The sequence below is a fragment of the Chironomus tepperi genome, unplaced genomic scaffold (genome assembly GCF_022539635.2).
Source record: "Chironomus tepperi strain 1889 unplaced genomic scaffold, CSIRO-AGI_Ctep_v1 contig_376, whole genome shotgun sequence".
Taxonomy (NCBI): Eukaryota; Metazoa; Arthropoda; class Insecta; order Diptera; family Chironomidae; genus Chironomus; species Chironomus tepperi.
In genome coordinates this window covers 4,199,914-4,222,141 of record NW_027226498.1, presented here as the reverse complement: position 1 = coordinate 4,222,141, position 22,228 = coordinate 4,199,914, and the positions used below count along the sequence as shown (strand labels likewise).

General features: G+C 29.8%; 1 protein-coding gene across 2 annotated transcripts in view; it reads right to left on the bottom strand.

Moving 5' to 3' along the window:
* eys (eyes shut) overlaps positions 1 to 9,542 on the bottom strand; it is a 49,023-nt gene extending 39,481 nt beyond the window's left edge. The window contains exons 1-2 of one of the 2 annotated variants that reach the window (XM_070647791.1): positions 9,462 to 9,542; positions 6,502 to 7,096 (exon numbers count right to left, since the gene is read on the bottom strand). The gene's annotated coding sequence lies outside the window, so the exon portion shown is untranslated. The remainder of the gene's footprint in view (positions 1 to 6,501; positions 7,097 to 9,461) is intronic. The other variant, XM_070647792.1, reaches the window with a different exon arrangement.
* Between the last annotated feature and the right edge of the window lie 12,686 nt (positions 9,543 to 22,228).

Genomic DNA, 22,228 nt, shown 5'->3' with positions numbered 1-22,228 from the left:
ACCGTTGAGTCTGTCCAAGAAAGTTCAATGTGGCAAGGTTCTCCAACAATTCCTAGATCCGAGATTAAATCTTGTTTAACTAGAGTCACTTCCGCTGCCGAATCTCCCAACGCGAACCCAAATCCTTTTTTATTTTTACCATAAAAATACGTTCTAAAAAGTTTGATAGTACGCTGGGAACTAATTTGTTCGTTCTGATTGCACAGCGACAAAATTGTGTATCCTTTTTCAGATGTGGATACAGTGGAACAAGTATAACCTTGATATTGACTGTTACTTTGCTGTGATTGTTGAATTGTATTTGATGATGTTGGCTCATTTGGCGGTGCTGAGGGCGTTTGGGGTTCGTGACGTAGACAATTGCTTTTGGACTTGTAACTGTTGTTGGAACTGGAACGTCTTTTATGTTTGTAGAAATTATTTGATTTATTATATTTCCCACGATGGAGAGTAATATGGTGCTTTTGGGAGCATTTGGTGCTGTAATCTACATTAAATCCACAACCTAATTTTAGATTGCATTCGTTAGCTTGATGTTCAGTAGTAAGTAAGCAATTGGTACATATGCCTTTGGCTTTTAAAATATTGTATCGCTGATCCATTGGCATAATCCTGTAATCACGACATTCAAGCGAGAAATGGCTCAACTTTTCACAAAATTCGCACTTCTTTTTCAGCTTTTGAACTTTATCCATATCGTAGCCAATATAAGGGGCTGTTTCCTTGCTGCGAATCTCGTACTTAAAGTCTTGATTACTGTCTTTATTATCCTTTCCTTGGAATTTCGAAAAAGATGATCTTAAATTAGTTCCACTTTTAGTCGATGTGACTGAAGTTGAAAAGACTTGAAAATTCTTGTTCGTTGCTTCCTTCTTCTCAATATTTTTAATTTCATTCATAGGTAATGTCTTGGACAGTTCATTTAGAAACTCGAATTGCACATCAAGCCTTTCCAAGCGTGTCGATCCAGGATATTTTTCATAGAAGTATTTGTAATATTGTTGTTGATACGTCGGGTCCAGTTGATTGTGGATATGCATTGATATACTCATATCAAGTATTGGAAGTTGGGCATATTTACATGCTGCCATGTAGGAGGTAATTTTTGTTGTAACTTCCATGACAGAAGGATGAGTAAGTGGTTTCGCCAACTTCACTGCTAATAACTTTTTTCTTGCACTAGATACGATGTTCATAGAACATCCATAACTCTCTTTCAGGTATACCATTATCTCAGATGCTGTTGAAAAATTGTAAATGCTGTCAACTCTTTCGAGAGGTTGTCCTGATAGAGCCTGACGAATTAAACTTTTTGCCAAACTGTCACAATAACGTCCTTCACGTATATTTCTTTCTACAGCTCTTTCAAAGGTTAGCCATCTGTCTATACTACCGTCAAATTTTTCAATTTTAGGTAGACATTTACGAATGTCTTTCAGACTTAATCCTTCGTCGAGGTTTTCAGCAATTGGAAGTGAATATGTCGACGTGTGATTATTTTGAGATGTGTTTACAGCATTTTGATTTTGATGCATAGACTGTTGATTCAACTCTTGAGCTATTTGCGCTAGAACCTCATTTGCTGATAATACTTTGATGCTATATGATGCTTGATTCAATATTGCAGCCTTTGTGGCTGAACTTTCGGTGTGAGATTGTCTCAACGTTTGTGAAGAAGATGTACCTTCTTCAGTTCCGGACACGTTTATGCCATTCGGGTGAGAAATATGACTCATCACCAAAGTTGAGCTTAACGGCGGAGGAGGTTGTCTCACTCCAGACTTTGTTGAAATTGCTGGCAAGCTTTGAAGCTTCGCATCCTGTAAAAACAACCGTTCATTTATAGTTTTCTCCAGTTGTTGCATTCTTATTTCTCTAGCATCATTTTCTGCTGCCTTTCTTGCCAATTGATCTTGCAATTCTTTTTTCTCCAATTCTGATCTCATAACTACATCCTTTAATGACTCAAATTCACTTTGTTGTTGTATTAATTTTGTACCAAGAAGTCTTGATACTGTCATAGGCTCCAAATTTTTAAAATCCACATGTAGTGATTGCTCAATCACTGACATGTCGAAAAATGGATCCAACTGATCATGTGATTCTTCCAATGAAATAGGTAGAGGTGAAGGTATTTCCACTGCTGTCGTGTATTTTTCAAGCCTAGCTTTTAGTGTCAGAATTTGTCTACCGGACTTGAAGAATTCAGTTGCGTGCTTATTTAAAGGATCCGTTGTGCATTCTAAACAAATCCACGGAGTTTTCTCATTCACTAAATCTTCCTCAGTTGCCCTTGAACATCTCTGATGATATATACGGTCACAAGAGAAGCATAATAGAAATAATCGCGATTCTTCACTGTCGCGATCTTTACATTCCTTTTGAAGCAAGTCACACTTATTTCCTTGTGCACATTTATAGCCTTCTTTGACTGTATTGGCAGCGAAAATGTAATTGTCGATAACATCTGCTCCAGGATTATTGTTCATGTAATCGATGAACCATTGTTTCTCCTTGTTCAACAGCTCCTTAAGTGATTTGACATTCTTATTTGTCATGTTGTAATTTTTTTTATATATAAATTATTCAGGAATTTGACAGGTGCCTCTTGCCGGCTTGTAGACCACTTGAACGGTCCAAATTGAACTTGGATCGATGAGGGGTATCTTGTTGTGTTTGGTAAGTCTCTTGGCGACTTATAGGATCTCTTGTTTGATCCAGTGGATCACTTGACAATCCAGTTGAGGTTTGAAAAAATTTTTATATGTAAAATACCTTGATTCGTTTACCATGCGTAAACGAATGCAAGTTTTGCGTAAATCTACGACGGGTGATGATTCGTAGTTGTTTACGACTTTGTAAAGTAAGGAAATGATTACTGTGGAAGAAAAAAAGAAAGAAAAAAAAAAAAAAAACTCTCCGCGTGCCTTCAGGCTAAATTAAAGTTAGTGCCAATTTATCTTCGATAACTCACCAAATACCCCTTTTCATTCATAAACCGACTTACAGGTGTTATTGGATGTCGTTAGCTGCCTGGAATTGCTGAAACTACAAGTTCCAGTGATGATTGACCAAAAAAAAATTTTCTGCACCAACACGCGTCTCGAAAATTCTCTCAAAATTTTTCAATTTCTTCTTTTGCCTTTTCTAGCGACTTTAGCTTCAGCTCTTCAATTGATTAGACTTCCTTGATGTTTAGGCCTTCACTTTTTTCGCTTTAAAATTCTCCGCTCTATCTTTATCCTTTTTATTCACACCAAAGATTTTTCAAAATTTTTTTTCAATAAAATCCGCGTATTATACTGACGAAAAAAAAAAAAAAATTTTCTCAGGAGTTAATTTTAGGCTAATTAACTAGGCCCTGTTGTGGTGACTTTCGATATTGTAATGACTTAACCAATTGTCACCACAATGATTTTGTGAAAATGTCTTCAAGGTTGGAATAGCGCAATTTCTGCGAACACCAAATAATATAATTAAAAACGGCTTGCTTATATTTTTAATTCAGCTGGTTTATTCCATAAATTTGTGAGTTCACAACTTAAGATTAATAAAGGAATTCAAGTTAGTTTAATGCACAAAATTCATATAAGAGTAACTTACAATCATTGCTTTTGGATCCAACCCTCTTGACTTATTGATATTAAATGGGGTAAGAAAAGGGGTTGCTAAGTGTAGGGTAATATCAACCTGGAAAATTATCCCTTTATTGAGCAAGTACGAATTTTATGACATAACGTAAAATGTAACTGAAGTCTGTCATTTGTAGCGAATGACAATGAATACATAAATATAAATGTGCAAACTTTAAAATTATAAATTAAATGTCCCTTGAAAGCTAGGCATTAGCAATTGCTCCTCTTTAAACAGTCATAGCTGTGAAAACGAGGCCAAAGGCCAAGCTTATCGAGTGTTTAAAGAATTTTTTTTTTCACAATCTCCATTTCCACCCCTAATACATTTTATTCCATTTCCGCTTTTGTTACGTAAACGAATGAATTATTGCTGACCGGAGACTTTAGAGGAAAATATTCTTGCAGATGGGAGAAATTTTCGTTCTTCAAGAGGTCATAAATGTCTCATATTTTGATAAATTTATTGAACAACATAGGGGAGCTCGCATCCTTATGAAAACATTTATCCGATTAAAGACGCGCACAGATTGAGTTTATGGAAGATTTTTTAACGCAATTTAAATGTCAAAAGTTTTATATATTTTGCACTTCTGCGATAAAAAACATTTAAAATCTTAATAGTATTTCTTCAAATTTCATTTTGCATGTTGCTTTTTGAAGGCTGTATGTTGCTGTGAAAAAAATCCTAATATCCTTTCAAGTGATAAATTTCAACCACTTTATTCAAATTTAATGCACATACATATACAGTTTTTGTGTGCCTCGCTAGTTTATATACGTACGTAAAAAGGCTGAGTTGGAAAAGTAAGTGTCTCCTAACTTAGAAAAGGAGGAAAAAATTTACATTATATTATTATGGAGGAATCATCAGGGGGTGATGACTGAATGAATTATTTGGGATATTATGTGATGTTAAAAGTCATTATTTTGCATTTTGCATGTACGATGGATGGAACTAAAATTTTTTTTATAACACGAGCAAAAATTTTTGAACGGATTTGTCACGCCCAGCCGAACAAAATGAAATTATAAGAGTCATTTTTTTCTAAAATGCGTTAAAAAATCTTTATCCACTCAAATGCCCAAAAAAGAAAAGCTCCCTAAACACGCTTTCTAAACATGATCCGTCTTTGAAATGTCCTTTAAATGTGAATGAAACAATCTCAAGAATAAGCACGCAACAATATATTTCAATAAAGCAAATCTCCTAGTCTAATCCATTTTGATTTGGATACCCAGATTCATAGAAATTCTATGAAAAGAGCTTTACTAAAAATTTATGAATATGAACTCATCGTTTGAGGGATCAAAAAGTTTCTAACCCTTGTCAGCCTTAAAAAGAAGAAAAAAAAATGTTTTATTATTCTTTTAGTCCTGAAAAATTCTTCATACAATACATTAAATATCCCCTTTCATCCATTCTCGCACATTGTATGCGAGTGAAAAAAAATTCTTTCATTCATTACACGAGTGGCACATACTTATGCTTATTTAACATAAAGCAGTATAAAGTGCCTTTTTTCATGTGAATAAAAAAAATAAAGGCAAGGAGGAGAGAAAAATAATTCGATGACATTATTTTATATTTTCTGAGTTTCCACAGTGACATGTCATCACACAAAAATGTTTATTTTTCATTTTTTATTATTTTTATTCATGACTCCCTCACTTAACATGATTTCTGTTCTTCATATCCTCCTCTTTACCTCCACAACTCATGTGTTGACGCTATTTATTTTTGGCCTGCTTTTTTCTGTAGATTTGGGAATAAATTTGGAAAATTCTTTTTGCTCCTCATATTTTATTTCATTTTGAAACTTTTTTATTTATTTAAGTGCTGCATAAAAAGAAAATAAAGTCATGAATGATTGTTGAAGGAAGGTAAGAAGACGGGAAATTTAAGATGCACGGAGACAATGTAAATAAGAGTATTGCTTAAACTTTGACTTAATCAATAAAAATAAATTACACGCAACGAAGCATTTTGGTAAATAATTTTTCATTATTGTTTTAGCGCACTTTTGAAAAAAATGAAGCATATTATTTCACTTTGATCATTTGAGGCATAAAATCCCAACAATTAGAATTCTCAGATAGCTCGACTTATCAATTGGATTGTGAGTATGAGTATTTTTACATTTCTTTCTTTTTTGGAATTTTTAAAAGTCCATCATTTTCAGGGAAAATGCTGTATACAGTTTGTAAAGCAGGTCAATGTTATCTAAATCATTTGCAATTTATTTTATTAAAAAGTATGAAGTGGATGATTTTTCATGACTTTCTATTTTGATTTTTATTCCAAATGCTCCTTGGGACTTTAGAAACCTACAAAGTATTATTGTAGGTTTTAAATACAGTTATTATATTCTATTAGTACACCAAGCTTGGTGGGATTTTATATTATATTTAAACAATATATTTTTAAAACTTGAGTAGTAAACATAAAAATTAATTCAACCACAAATTGCTTCTAAAATAAAATCAACATCAAAAATACAAACAAAAACCGCAAGCTTCTTTCAAATTGTTATCTGACTTGTCTTTTGCTTCAAAAAATTTAAGTTTTTTTTTATTGCTTAATAGCAATAAATTGCGCTCATTCATCAAAATAATAACAAAAAAAAATATTACTTTTCTAAATTACTGATGGCGGACGAAAAATGGAAAGACAAATAGTCAGATAGCGGGGAAGCAATGGAAAGAGGAATTTAACGATCAAACAATCAAACATCGTCTACCAACGATATGTTTTTTGGGGGGAATTTTCTGTTATCTTTCTCATCGTGCGAAAAAAACAACAACGTTGAAAAATACCGAAAAATCGATTTCAAAAAGGAAAAAAAGAAATAAAAATTCAGTTCATTACCTTCTGCTTATGATTTTTCTCCTTCCTCAAAAAATTTTGTTCCATCATCATGAAAATTGAATTAATTAATTAAGTTGACTGGGAAGTTAATAGAATAATCCTCGTTGTATTCGCTTGAATGTTTCTCTTTTCGTCTGGTTAGCTTTTAACGGAAATTCTATAACAAGAGAAAGATCCTTCACCGTGATTTGGCAGATTTTTTTTTCAATTTGCAATTTTTTATCCTTTTGAGCAATAAAATTAAGCCACACACTCTGAGAAATGGGAGAAGAAACACAACATTCACTTTTTATTATATCCTTTTTCTTTTGTTTTAATACTTTTATATAAATCACTTCTTATTTTTTCTTTCCTCTTTTTTTAATTCTATTTCTCCTTCTTGCTGTTTTCTTTCTCGTTCGAGGATTGAAGAAAAAATTTATTTCCACACTTGCACCCCCGACACACACACAAAAAACAGAAGGAAATTCTTCTATGTTTTAGAACTCTGCACTGTTGATTGTAAATCTTCAATGGTTTTGAATATCTTCTTTATTCCTTTCTCCCTTTAGATTTAAACTTTCTCTTGGTATAAGTCTTTAAAAATTAATTCTTTCTATATCAATTGAAAAAGAAATTTTATTATTGTGCTTAAGGATTGAATTGAAAGGCTTTGGAGGATCTTTTTTGATTCTGTTGGATTTTTTGTATGAAAATTGTCTTCATAAAAACTTGATAAGTATTAAAATGTCAAAGAACAGAGGGTGGAATGTAAGAAATTGACATGCCTGTGTGCCGCGGCACAGTAGTATTCTGCCGAATGAACTGATTTTTTTTGGAAATTTTTTATACTGTGTGCGATATCGATCGAGGCTTACCACCAAGGTGTGTCTTGAAAAGTAAAAGGTTGCCCACCACTGACCCAAGACAAAAAGTTAACAAATTTGGAAAATAAGCATATTATGGTAACTAAGGAGAAAGACTAGGGGGACTTATCGTCGCAAAAGATAGAAAATTCTTGTATTACTAGGATTTATTAAAATCCCAAAAATTCCCTCCAAATTGTTTTCTTACATCAAGTTTCAAATGCTCCCACTTCGGAAAATTTCTAGCTATAACAATCCCTTTACTCACTACCACATTTTTTGCAAGCCAATCTGTCAACTGCAATAACAAAACCGCCGCATAGCTTTTATTACAATTATATTTGTATGAAAGAATTTTTTCATCAAAAATATTTTTGGTTCATGAAAAAATTCCTAAAGGTTCACGAATAACTTTGCGATTTTGGCCTCTTTAATTTTGCTTCTGAGAAAACCGTTTTTACAAAAAAAAAACGTAACAAAAATCCTGTTCGCAAATAAATCTCGATCCTAATGTTATGTTGCAAGTATCTTATGGGAATAATTCATTATATTTCAAGTAAAAATAGAGACATGAAGAAAATTGTTTATTGATTTTTGTAAGAACATGTAAAATATTAGGAACCCTTTACCATTATTCTTAATCGATCTTTTAGTATAAATTGTGAGGGTAAAATTATGTTTGGTTTTAGTATTTTTTTGAATAAAAATAATGGTTAAAGCTTTAAGTCAATGGCATATTTGTTGAATATTATATATCTAACTGATCACAATCAGCTATTAATAATACTTCCAAAAGATTACTACCCGAGCAACACACCGCTAAATATTTTTTTTAATAGCATCAAATAGAAGTAGCCTTGATTTGTCAGCCATATGTCGCTCGGGTTAAAAAATTTAAAATCTTAACATAATTGGTTGAAATCTCATATAAGATAAGAGAATACGAAAACGATTAAATTCTTTAAAAGCAATTAAAGTAACTAAAGTACTAAAAACTTTGCATATTTGGAATATATATCCAAGCTCAGATTTTCTAAAAGTTGGTTTTATGAGAGGGTAAAATTTTTAAAGACTTGTTTGTTTTGGTGTACAATTCATTTTTAAAAGTCTTGTGAAAATTATAATATTCAATTAGAATTTGTTAAAAATAAATCAAAAATTTTAAGATCTTGAGCAATATTTTTATTTTTTAGACTGAATCTAGGATTTCAATCTAAATCAACATAATTTAGAGAATATTTACTTCTAGTTTCGTAAACACAGTCAAAGTGTGCCGTGGCTCGAAAATGTTACTCAACACTGGCATAAAGAGATCAATTTAAAATAGCAGCGATGAAATAATCTAAATTATTTGCGATAAAAAAAATTAATTACCACAAAATATGAATAAATTTTAATATTCTCTTTCGATATTCTGTTTTTAAGGTTTTATAATACAACAATTCTTTCGATGATTAAATAGTACATCTTCAATTGAAAATATTTTCTGTGCTTTACAGGAATTTCAGTAGTTTAATTTCTGAAGAGTTATTTCTTCAAAAGGAGGTATTTTAGTGAAAAACTTTTACACATTTTTTACTCAACAATTTCATTATGTTCCATCACTAGGAGAAATGCGGAAAAGTTTTAAAAACTTGCACATTCCATCATGAAAAGATTCCATGAAATAAAATTTTTAGACTATTTGGAGAAAATGCTTTTCACAAAACTTTATTAGTTGGTTGAACTTTTTCTATCAAATTATCTATAAAAAAAAACTTTAGCGTCAACTAAAATTTTTTTCATTTTCTTCTTCAAATTCTTTATAACAAATTAAGACACAACTCAATAAAATAAATTTGTCATAAAATTTCTTTGTGTTATTGTTTTTCCCAAAAAAATGCAAAAAATATTCATTTCAAAGACTTTTCATTCAAAAAAGGTCCATAGAATTTCAGGCAGCATTAAGTCAAGCAAGGAATTTTTTTCTGAATCATCAAAATGTTCTTTTGTTAAGCTTCTTTTCTCACTTGAAGAATTTTTAGTACTGGGTGTTTAAAAAAAATTTCATCAAACCCAAAAGAAAGATCCTCAAAAGGTTTTTCTAAGTTTGTTATTCAATCAACTGTAAATTACTTTATAATGAGATCTCACAAAGCTTTTTGTCACTGGATGTTTGCCAAATAAATGTTTAATTGTTATTTTTTAAAAATTAATTTTAATTTTTCAAATTCGTGGCAAAAAGATTTATTTTGAAATTTTAATTAACTTTATTATCCACATTTCCTTTAAAAAAAATCACAAAATTATGCCTTAATTTCACTAGTTCTTTCTTCCGACTTAGTCCATTGAAACACCACCGTAGACTAAAGTTTATTTGAACAAAAGCATTGCTCATATACAAAATATACAGCCGAGCATTTCCTTTCTTGATTTTCTCTCTCACATTTCCATTTCAATGAGGGGAATTGTCGACTGGAAGTAAAATGTGTAAATCTTCCACTCGGGAAAATTGCCATGTGAATTCGATCGATAAAATGAAAGTATGTATTTTTTTCTATTCCTTGCAATGTGAATAAAGAAGAAAAAGGGAATAACGAATAAATTTTCTCTGTGTCTACAATAATAGTACGAGAGAGGGAAAAAAAAGCTTTAATGCGTGTATAAGGAAAATAAATCATAAATCTGATCATCGCAATGTAATGTTTTGTGTGTATATTTTTTTGTTTATTTGAAAATTATGGAGTGTGAGTGATTGAGTGCGAGTAAAAAAAATATGTACAAATGAAGCAGGTAGACGTTAATGGTAATCTAAAGTTCAATCGATTTATTTTACTTTATCGCGATTTTAATAGAATGTGTTGAACAAATCAGAAATTGTAATTTAAAAAAAAATAATAATTTGAGCTTTTTGGATAAAAAAATCTTAATTTATTTTAATATCAGACGTGACTATCATCTAGGGCGAAGTAAATTAATATTTTAACATAATTATCTGTAAGTTATCTGTTGCTGATGAAATTTGATACTTTATTTTCTATCCATAACCCTAAAGAACAAAAAATAGTACCTCAGATATTTATGACTGAATATCGTTTAATCAAATAATTCTTAAAATTTTCGTTGGGTTCAGTAGCTCATGGCAAGGTAACATGAGAATGTCTATTTGTTTGTTTATTATCCATTCTTCGAAATTTTATGTTAACCTAGAGACAACTAGTATTTTGGGTAGAAAGCTGATGTGGATATATTCACATCATGTCAGAGTAAGCCTTACCGAGCTGCGACAAAAATTATTGATTTTCAAAATTAGTAAACTGTTGATAGAGACTGTTTTGGATTTGGTATTGGACATAATTGATCTGTACGCCCACCGAAGTATGAAATGTTGTAAACATAGTGTGAATATAAAAAAAAAAATTTGTATATGAAGGCATACATTTTAAAATGTAGTAGGGCTTTATTATTAAAATTAGGAGTTTTATTGATAAAATTTTGATAATTTAAAGAAAAATTATTAGTTTTCAGGAAAGGATTAAGAAATTAATGGAAATAAATTCCAACATTAATCTATAAACATCATTCTAACAAGATTTTAACCAATAATTTTCGTTTCTGGATTTTACAAAATTTTCAAATACGTAAAAAGTACATTAGTAAATACACATATGACCAAATTTTATTAATATGTTCTCAGTAATTAAAAAACTTCACATAAATCTCCTCAAAACTCAATAATGATTAAAGTTTCTTTTAATAAACAACCACAGTAATATCTTTAAACATCCAATCATAATTTGGCAACATCGTTACATAAAATGCTTCTATAAAATTCCTCAGTAAACACATTTACTCATGGCATATAACATTTATTATAAATCTACACATATTTATACACACATAAAAATATTTGTCATATCTAACCATTAAGATCATTTTTATGATAAGCTTCATGATGTTTCCTCATCTTTTGCTTATAGCATTAATGTTCATATTTTTGTTCGTTTATGATTATTTCCTTTGCGTTTGTTCATCAACAAGAAATGAAGAAGGAGCAACAACAAAAAAATATGAAAATGTAATTTCAAAGTTATTTGTTAGCGGCGATTTATGAACAATGGAGATACTTTTTTTTTAAAAAGAAATGAAGAAAATACAAAAAAAATGTAATAAATTTTAAATGAGAGCTTTTTGTTCAGGGGAGTGAGGAATTTTTGATGGGCAGTTTTCAAATTGTTAGAAAACATTTGATCTTTTGAATGTCAAAGGTAATAAAATATATTGTAATATATAGTGAATATGAGATAAATTTGTGAGTTTTGATTTTTATTGCAGCCACACAATTAGACTAGGGATGGTAGCGTTTACATCCAACCATTTTTAAAATCAATTTGAATAATTCCGGCCTTCCCCGCTAACCCCTATCAGTTACATCCTAAAACTGCAGGCTGTGCATTTAAAATTCAGGAAATGCATGGCCGAATCCTACAAAACTCTCTGATAACAAAACAGACTTTGAGCTCTATCGAACAGTTCATATTCATGAAATCAATTGGTGTCCGCTTGTGCACTAAATTTTAAGCTAAAATCCTTCTAAGAATTGTACTAAATAAAAATAATCAAATCACCATAAGCTTGACAAGGTTTTTATATCCAAATCAATACTAACACTAACAAATCCTTCAAGAAATTTCTTGTGAAAAAAATTTAGTAACTTTAAGGCGACAACTCTTTTATTAACATTTTAATTCATCACATTTCTATTTTAGAATGTAAGGACGGAACTGATATAAAAAGTTAATTTCCTTTGCAAATCTCCATATATGTTAAATTTTTTTCATGATTGACATTTTGCTTTAGTCGCAAATACAGCACTTCTTTATTTTTAGATTTCAAAAAAGTTCCTCATGAAGAGGAAAACAAGCAACATCCTACATTTGAAAAAAACATCCCATATTAAAAAAAAATCACATGCAGCTACTCAAAAATTTTCTGTAATGAGCAAAATTGTATTTTGCTGACAGGTTATTTTTATGTCATGGAACATTTTTTATCATGACTTTTCCCCATATCCACAACAAATATTTATGAAACGAATGAGTTCAAAAGTGATGGTAAAATATTTAGCATATACTTTTTTTTAAAAAAAAAATCAGCATTTACGAAGCAAAACAGCCTCATTTAAACGAGATGAAGTCAATGACTAGGCATTATGGAAAGGTCTAAATCAGTAGTAGGCAACCTTTTTGTGGAAAGCCACGACTATAACAGCACACGGCATGCGGTTCTAAATGAAAATTCAGGACCTTTAACAAAAGAGTCATTTTATTTTTAAAAAAACCCTGAAATTTCTGAAATTCTTCTAATATCAAACTTTGTATATTGCTATTAATTTCACAAAATGCGTGGTCATTATTTTGATCAAATTTCACCTGAAATATATTTGCAAATGCTGGTTTTTGATCCTAAATGAGTTAAAACCGAACGAAAATATGCCTGCAAATATGCAAAAGCTAAATATGATAGATTAAACAAAAATTTTGAACTTTTACGTTCCAAAACGGTGATGAAGGTTTGATCATCAACTCAGCCCTCTATCCTCATGAATATTAGCATAGGCAGGAGCATACATTTTTCTACAGTCAACGAATTTTTTCTCATAATCTGAATATTTACTATTTTTAAATGAACCAAAAAATTTTCATATACACATGTTTGAAGTGCCAAAGGGGATTGTTGCTATTGCCTTTATATGTATACTGGTCATTACCATTAATTTCTATAGCAACGTAAAACTCAACAAAACAATTTCATATCCTCCGTAATTTTTTTGTCGTAATTTTATCACTTTTCAAATTTATAATTTCTTTTTTATCACTCACCAACTTGTTAACACACTTTTTACCACGAATTTTGATACGTGACTGAATTTTCACTTGCTTTTATTACCATCCCTATTGAGTTTTTTGTTTGAATAAAATCGTTGATCGCGTTACTATTAGTGAGCGGCATAGAAAACTAATAACAATCGAATGAAAAAAGTGGAAATCTTGTAGAACGTCGGAAATATTGATTTTTATAATCGTAACTTTTTTAGATTGTGTAGACGTTTTCGTTGAACGTGAGACTATTAATTCTGTCTACTTAGTGAAATTTTTCATGCAATATGGGGAAAGGTTGTGTTGAATGCTATTGAACTAGGGAAAAAAATTATTTTTATGGATCCTTATGGAAATTTCGTCAGAATTTAATGAAATTTATCAAAATCTAATCAATAAGTTTGAAACATCGATTATTTAAAAGGGCAAGAAAGTGTATTTTTGATTTTTTTAAGCTTCTAACTGAATCGTGGGCAACCTGTGTGTTTCGGTACACTAGTGTACCAGCAATATTATCATATAAATTAAAGTATGCCGTGTGCGGTTTCAATCGAGAAAAACGTTCAAATAACAAATATGGTTTAATTCGTTGAACTTATATTTTTTTGGCAAACATTTAATCTAAGGATGTTCACAGAACAAAATCACATCTAGATTTATAAGCACGCGAAGACATATAGAAGACTTACATGTTCTTCATAGAAATCTCTGTGGTACAAAGTTGATTGATTGGAGGTGAATATGTAAGAAAAGCAAATCTTTATGAAAAGCAAATTGACATAAGAAGAACAACAAATAAGAAAAAAATTTAATAACGTTGATTTTGAATGTTTTTACTGTGAACTCATTAAATTATGAAGCATTAAATTGTTTTAGCATTTTTAAAAATCCGTTTTGAATTTCTTTCAATCAAGATTTAAATTCTCTTATAAAAATATGAATTAAATTTCTTGTTGATATAAATCTTCTTTTTTTGGAGCAATTTTCGTTAGATGTACATACTAATGATGCATACTTTGAGATTATATATCTTTAGAAATTGTTGTGTTGATATGGTTTTTCAAGAAATTAATTTGTTGCGTGTATAGAATTTTTAAAGTCAATTAATTAAAATTCCAAAATCTAATCTAAGTAAATTTTTCATCTTTGAAATTGGAATTCAGATTCAAATTATATTTTGAACTTTTAAATAATTGCTCAAGTTTTATTAATCTTAGTGAATATTTTCGTGAGTTAAATTCTCAAGCAATGTGACTCTGTTGCTGGCTCTGTCACCTAATTTGTACGAATTTTCTGTTTGTAAATTGAATTGAGATTCTTTCATCGTTCTTCTGAACCAAGTAGCTTTTGGAGTTTCTCACAACAACTCTGTTAGATTCTAAATAAATAAAAAATCAGAAGTCAATCGATATTTCGCAAGAGTTTTTTAGTTAAAATATGCAATACAAAATATCACGGAAGTCTTCAGCAATCCCTCAATTTCCTTTACATTCCTGCACTACATTCAATTTTATTGACAATTTTTCAATTCAATATTTCATGATTTTGTATCATTACTCGAATGCTATTACATTATGCAGAATTTCCATTTACCTTTCCACCAATTTTTCCGCTGTCTCTTATTTTGTGTTTATTTGTCGACATTTACGTTTTGAATTTGAAATCCTAAGAGAGAAACGACAGGTGAAAATAATTTTCATTTCTATGTCTCCCTATTTTTCCGTGTCCTTCTCCATCCCCTTTTTCTGGAAGTACAGAAGAAGGCATTCAGAAGTGCTTTCCGATAAGAAGTCGTAAATACGAAACAAAGTCATAAAATAAACGACTATCGATGACATCATATATTCTTGCCTTTTTTCCTTCTTTCATCATAAATTTTCATTTCCCAAAAGATTTTCCTTTCTTTCGTTCATTTTATTTTGTGTCGTCGTCTTTGTTGTTATTTTTTTTTTCTTTCACTACAACTCACATTCATGATGATATGTTATCAATATTTTGATATCATGCATGAAGAGGGAGAAAAGCCTCCGATTGGCAAACTTTTTTCAAGGCAGCCAGTAGGAGACCCCATGGCATGCAAGAGTCAATTTCTACGGCAGTTTACATTTGGTGTTAACACAAAGAAATAAAGCAGACCTTTTAAAGTTCCATGACGGAGCCGTCTTCATTTGTGTTGCTCGGGAAGAAAATATTTAATGATATTGAATAGAAGAAATATTGTAAATCGAAAAAAAAATAGTTGAAAGGTGAAACAGCAAAGCTTTTCGCATTCTATTCTGATGATTTTTATGCTCTCTGTTGTGTGCTTTGTTTATTGTTCGTAGAGTCATACCTAGTCATTATTATTGCTCAACAGATCGAGAAAAATTTCTGTAGGTTGAATTGTGCTTATGTTTTGGAAAGGTGGAAGGTTTAGCATTCTGTCCATAGATAAATTTGTTTGAATTATTTTTTACTGAGTAAAATCATAACCACAGTCATTCAGGTGATTATAGGTGATTATGGTCATTGTCTGTTAGGGCAAATTTAGGAAATTTGAAATGTTTGATCCATTTGTTAAATTTTATTTATTAAGCCTCAATGTACAATTCAGATGAAATTATGCGCTAAAAAAATGCTAAACATGTTCAGAAATATCAAACTTACTGTTCGCGATATTATTCATATGTGAATAAACTAAAAACTTTTTTCAATTTTCTCCTTCAGTCATTTATGCTCCAAATGAACGATTTTTTACCTTCCTCATTGTTAAAACGCATAAATTATCGATTGCAGAACTCGATGCTCAGGAATATGTGAAACTTTATCGATGAATCGAAAACAAACATCTTTACATTCCCATTTGCACAAACATACTGTTTTATGGGAAATAATAAAAGTTCATGTTGCACAGTAACAGGATGGCATAGTATTACAGCTGGATAAGAAATTTATGCACATTTATATTTATATGTTTGACCAAATGTATTTGCTATGCAAAACAATAAAAAAATCCTAAAGAATAATTTTTTTAAAAATTTCAGAGGAAATTGTCCATGACAGATATAAATATTTATATCAATAGACACACATTTATACAAAAGACTAATTTTTCCATTAGAAAATTTTATGATTTTTTATCAATAAAAATCTAAAGCTTCGTAGTGCGAGTTTCGTTATTGAGTAATAAACTTTAGCAAAAGGTTTTGTTTTATAAATCGGAACTAAACACACACACACAAAACAATTAAAAAACTTGACAGATGATAACAAATTGCTAAAAAAATCAACTCGAATTTTTTAGACATAGAACATTTTTGTGTTTTTTTTTTCGGAATTTTATCTCTCGGAAGTGATGAACTAGTCAATCAGAAGAGTAAAATAAATTGTTGAAAACTACTTTTTATTTTTGGGGATTTGATTGAAATGAAGTGAAAACTTTATGTGAGATTTTGATGACCTAAAAATGAAACTATTGTATGAGATTTGAATTTTTTTGAGCAAAAAAATATAGGCATTAAAATGCATTCAAAATCAATCAATAAATGCAACTCAAAGGAAATGATGACAGGATTTTGTTTTGTTAGACTTGTTTTGTTCATGCATATTCATAATAATTAAAAAGCAGAAATTTAGAAAACATTTGTTTATATAATAAATTTTTTTGTCAAATATTTTAAAAGTATTTCAATATTGATATTTTAGTCAGTGATCTAAGAATATATTAACCTAAACTAAATATTATTTACAACATGCTTTTTTGTTACGTATTGGAGCATTTTGGCTTCCGTACAAATATAATATTTTGTTTATTTCATTTATTACATGCTGCTGCTATATTGATCTCCAGAATTAATATCCAAGTTATATCCTTCAACTGAAACCTGTCTATAAAAGAAGATAAAAGTATGTTAAAGGTTGTTGCAAGACATTTTTTTAGTCAGTCAAATGAATTTTAAATGGAATTATTCCCATGAGAATATCCTCCGAAACGACAAAAACCCGTTTCAAGACACCGTCATGAAAAAAGAAACCTCTTTAAGTCGCAGTTAAAAAGACAAACTTCTTCTGTCTTTAACAATTTTTATTTTTTATTTTTAGAAGAATACAAAGACTTTATGTACATAAAATTTCCATTTCTCTTTTGTCTTGTTCACTAAACAACAAAGTTTCATTAAAAATCTCGTGTCTCAAAAGTACTTTTAAAGCCTCCAATTTGTTTTACGGCTCTTCCTTTGTGCCTCTGTGTGCACATTAAAATAGAGTAGACAAATGCACTATTAACTTCCTAGAAGTCAGTATTCATTTGAAAAATGAATGGTGAAAAAAACAATATTGTTTTTTGTCGTAGAGAAACTAAAAATAGCTCAGTGTGTGAAGCTGTGAGGACGGGAAGAAGCAATTATAATGTATAAATAAAATTTTATTAACTTCAAAAATTAAATTATGAGCCTGACGCACCCGACACTATAAAATGGAAGTTGAGTTGCAGAAGCAGTTTCTATGGAAAGTACCCCTGCTGTTCTTTTAATGCTTTATACTATGCTGCAATGAAAACAGAGCTCAAATGACTAATAAATTGTCGCATTTTTTACAAACTCACTTGCTTCGTCTGCTCCCACCGACACAAGAGAATGAAGACGGCAATGATGACGATGGGAAAGTAGTTAAAGGATGGTCATTAAAGGACATAAATTTTGTTAGAAAATGTAAAAAAATTTTAGCTTACCTATTTCAATAAATTAAATTAATGATTTTTCGAATAATTCTTTCCTTTCGTCTGCAAAATGGTGTGTGAAATTTATGTTCATTTCTTTTTTATATAAGACGACAATAGAGAAATGAAAAGCAGGATAAGAAAGAATTATTGATAAAAATTTTGGAAACGAATTAAACTTAATGTTGAAAATTGCATTATATATTTATTGAGTTTCAAATTCTTTAATTAAAAATGAATTATTATCAAATCTTTTAAAATAAATTTAGATTAGATTAAAAATTTATTCTCATTAGGTGTTGTTCATTTATTACGTTCAATTTTTAAGGGAGATAGCGAGGGAGGTCTAAGATTTTGTAACAGCCAAAACAAAAGATTTTTGGCATGGAAATTTCTTACAGCAATTACATTTTTAAAGTAAATAATTCTATATACAATAAAGCAAGATTTGTTTCTTTGTATCACAAAATGTATGTATTTTTTCTTGTAAGCACAGGAAATAAATTATTTAAAAAATGGAATTAAATTACTTCTTACAGATCAGTTGTGGAAAAGCTATATGCCGCGGTAAACTAATGTACCGTAAAAATTTGTGGTAAACACCATGAACAGCAAGCCATGTGGCTTACCATAAAGGTGTTTCATGTTACAAGAAAGGTTGATCACCACTGTTATAGATAGTCAAAGCAGATATTAATTTCCAAATTTCATATAAAATATCTTATGACTTGTCAAAGACATGCAAAAATATTTCACGATTTTAATAATCATAAATTTTTTTTATCGCACAGCAAAGTATATTTGATAAAGGAATGTTCGGAAGTTACGTAACGCTAAAAATAGCATTTTAATTTCCGAACGTTCTCTAGTGAAATTAAAAAAAATGAAAATAGGATATCCTTATTTTAGAATTCAATCATTTAATATCATCAAAAAATTCATTTATGTACTGACAATGAAATTGAGATTTTTGTGGGTTGTTCTGCAATCAAAATGACTTTAAATTATTTAATTATGAAATTTCTGATTTATCTAAAACCCACGCAAGCTTTTAAGAATTTAAAAAATTAAATTTCGTTCTGTGTTCTAAAAATAACTTTAATTTTTGTATCAAATAAAACTGAATTCAAATGAAATTTTTATAATGCTTGAAATTTGATTTACATCTGAAAGTAAATTTAGATAAAATCAACAAACAGATTGAACAAATCTAAATTTTTTGAAAATGTTGCATTAAAATTTTTGAAAATTTCAAACGTCTTTTTTTTTTAAATGACTCCGTTAAGTTTTGATACTTCCTCCTCCATTCAAAAATTGATAGTGTGTAGGTTAAATCGAAAATAAATCTTTTAAGTTAAGCCTTTTTCATTTGTGCCGTTCTGGTGGATGCACAACAAGAACAATATAAAATTCAGTCCTCCAGTTTTTACGAAGCTCAAAAATTTTATTTATAATTTTTAAAGATTCATAATAATTCTTTTTGTACGATATTCATTCAAGTTATAAAGAAATTCTCATTAAACCATTGAAAATTAAAGACATAGGAAAAATTGTACGTACAGAAACAATAAAAAAATATTTCCATAAATTTGTTTGTTCCCTAAACAGTCAGAAGAGAAAAAAAGTTTCATGAATTTGTGGGGCAACAACAGAAGCGAAGAGGAAAAATTATAAAAAAAAGCATTTAAGAGAAGAAGCTGTAAAATTAATTTTGATTTATGTCCAGCGATTTCGCATTTTTTCCTTCTCATTCGGGATTTTTACTTCTCCCAGTTCTTGTGTTGTGTTCATAGCTTTGTGTACAGATGGAGCATATTTTCTCATTGTGAATATTAATTCTCACTCACTCAAATTTATTTTATGCATAAATCCATAGGCACAGGCTTATATTTAAATTTACGGTTGAATAATGTGCAATATGATTACAGTTTTGACCCTTTTGTTTGCTAGAGTTAGGTGAAGAAACAAATTGAAGCAAAAGGTAGCTTTTAAAGACATTTTTCGGAACTAGAGGTAATCAGAATTTACCTATTTAATAAGTTTATAAAAATTAAGGAGACAAATAATTACTTTTCTGAGTTCATTCCGGTATGATTTTCAAGAGATATATGGTCAAAGATTGAACAATTCGGACATATTTAGTTCCATTTGTCTTGCAAATTTTCAAAATCATCATCATGAGCTTAATTTGTGAGCCGAAATCATAAAGTATTCTTAAATTCTAAACTCAATATTTCTTCATCAGTACAAGTTAAACTGAAATTTTATGGTTTAGAAAGTGTAGGATTAAACAACAAAATCAACGGTCATAAATTCTTTTTTGAATATACTCATCCCTTCTTCTTAATTCGCTTCCATAAAATGTGGTTGTCTTTTCATTTCCTTTATTTCATTTTCATATATATGCAAGCAGCCATAGTCTCTAGCATCTTGTTTACAATATAAATGTATATGTTCATGTCCAACATACCCACAATTTGTTTTTTCATTACTTTGGTGGAATTAAATATTAAATGAAATGAAATAGTGAGGCAAAGCATATATGGTGATGGGGCTTATGTTATCGCCTGATCCTTGTATGTGAATATACTTATTATGAGCTCTTGGAAAGTTACACTCACATTAAATTTGTATCCATAGACCATGTGGAAAAACAAATTGTTTTTTTTTGTGTGTAAATAAAATTCTTATTTTCTGTACTGATAAATAAACTGCTGTGTAGGATGATAGTAAATACTTTGTATGTATGTTAATTTTAAGTGCTCCTAATGCTTGTCTGCAGATAAACGAAATTTTATTACTTACACATTCAATTACCCGCTTATATATTTATGTAGTCTTTAGACACAAATTTCTGCGCTTTCATATGTGAAAATTTTCGAAATAAATAAACAGGACCAAGTAAATATACTTGAAGACATTATTTTTAGAAGCAAAAAGGGTCACTTCATCTTGTAAACAGAAAAAAGATTTGATGACAAATAAAGTATTTCGATAATTTACTTTAAATCTGAGAAGAAATGGGAAAAAATATAAATTGAGAGCGTTAACATGTAACGATATGCTTAAAGGGCAAGAAAAAGGCCGGGTCTGTTACATCTTGTTTTGAGGCATGAGACTGGGTTGAATATTTTGTAACATTGAATAGTATTTGAAATTTTCAAATATCTCAACCATATTATCTGTTGTGTATCAAATTTATTTTTATTTTCTGCCAGAAGATTATAACTGAAGGTTATATTCCTTAAAAAATAAGCCAATATCTGCTGAAGCCAATCTGTACATTCTTTAACCTTCTGAAACTTTAAAAGAAATATAATTTGGTCTTGCTTACTTAATTAGTAACGGTTACGCAGATAGCTCCCTTAGATGGCTCTATCGTTGATTTCCGCCAGCCAATTTCAAATATCAAGTATAATACAAGTCCTATCCACAGCTTTCTCTAAAGAATTTTTTTGTCGTCCACGAGATCTTTTGCTGTCTTAAAAGTAAGATTTAAAGATCCTATTTGATGGAGCTCCTTCTTTGTATAAAATGTCCTATTTTATTGTTCGACACAAATAGCTTTATTTATTTTCAGATATGTTTGAAAAATTTCAATATATGTATTTCAATATTATAATCTTTTTAAAAATGCATCGATGCGAATATAATAGATTTATTTCTTCAAGCATTAATTTCTAAATTTCTTTCATTTCGGTAAAAAAAGAAAAAAATTAGAAAATTTATCATTATTTCTCAAAATGAATAATGAACATTCTCCATCAGTAAAATGAAATTTTTAGCCATGAAAGAAAAAAAAAATTATTTGGGGTATTATCATTCAATTGAAAATCAAAGACATTTTCAATTTCATAGATCCAAACTTTCCATGATGTTTTGAAATTGGGAATAAATCTACGTTGAATTGAATATCGCACAGCAATTTGTGCAGGTGATTTATGATTTTCTCTCTTTCCAATGTCAGTAACTTTTTCTTTGTGAGAAAATTTTTGGTTTAATTTTTCCTGATTTGTGCTCACACAGTGAGGGTAGAATGAAAATATTTGAATGGTCATGTCCATGCACAACTTTTTCAATTTATCAACTGAAAGAATGCTGGATTGACATTAGTTTTGAATCAAACAAAATTAGAGTTGATTTATAGTTTATTAAAGTATTAAAGATTTCTAGACACTTTAATGCTTTAGCAATAAGGTTTGTGAAATTTTTAGTAGCTCTTAGCCAGAAGCATACAAAAATCTTTCCAATTTCCATCCTATACCTTTCATTCATACCTATCAAAGCATAATCCTCAGTGTTCAATTTACCTGTAATAACCATTTCAT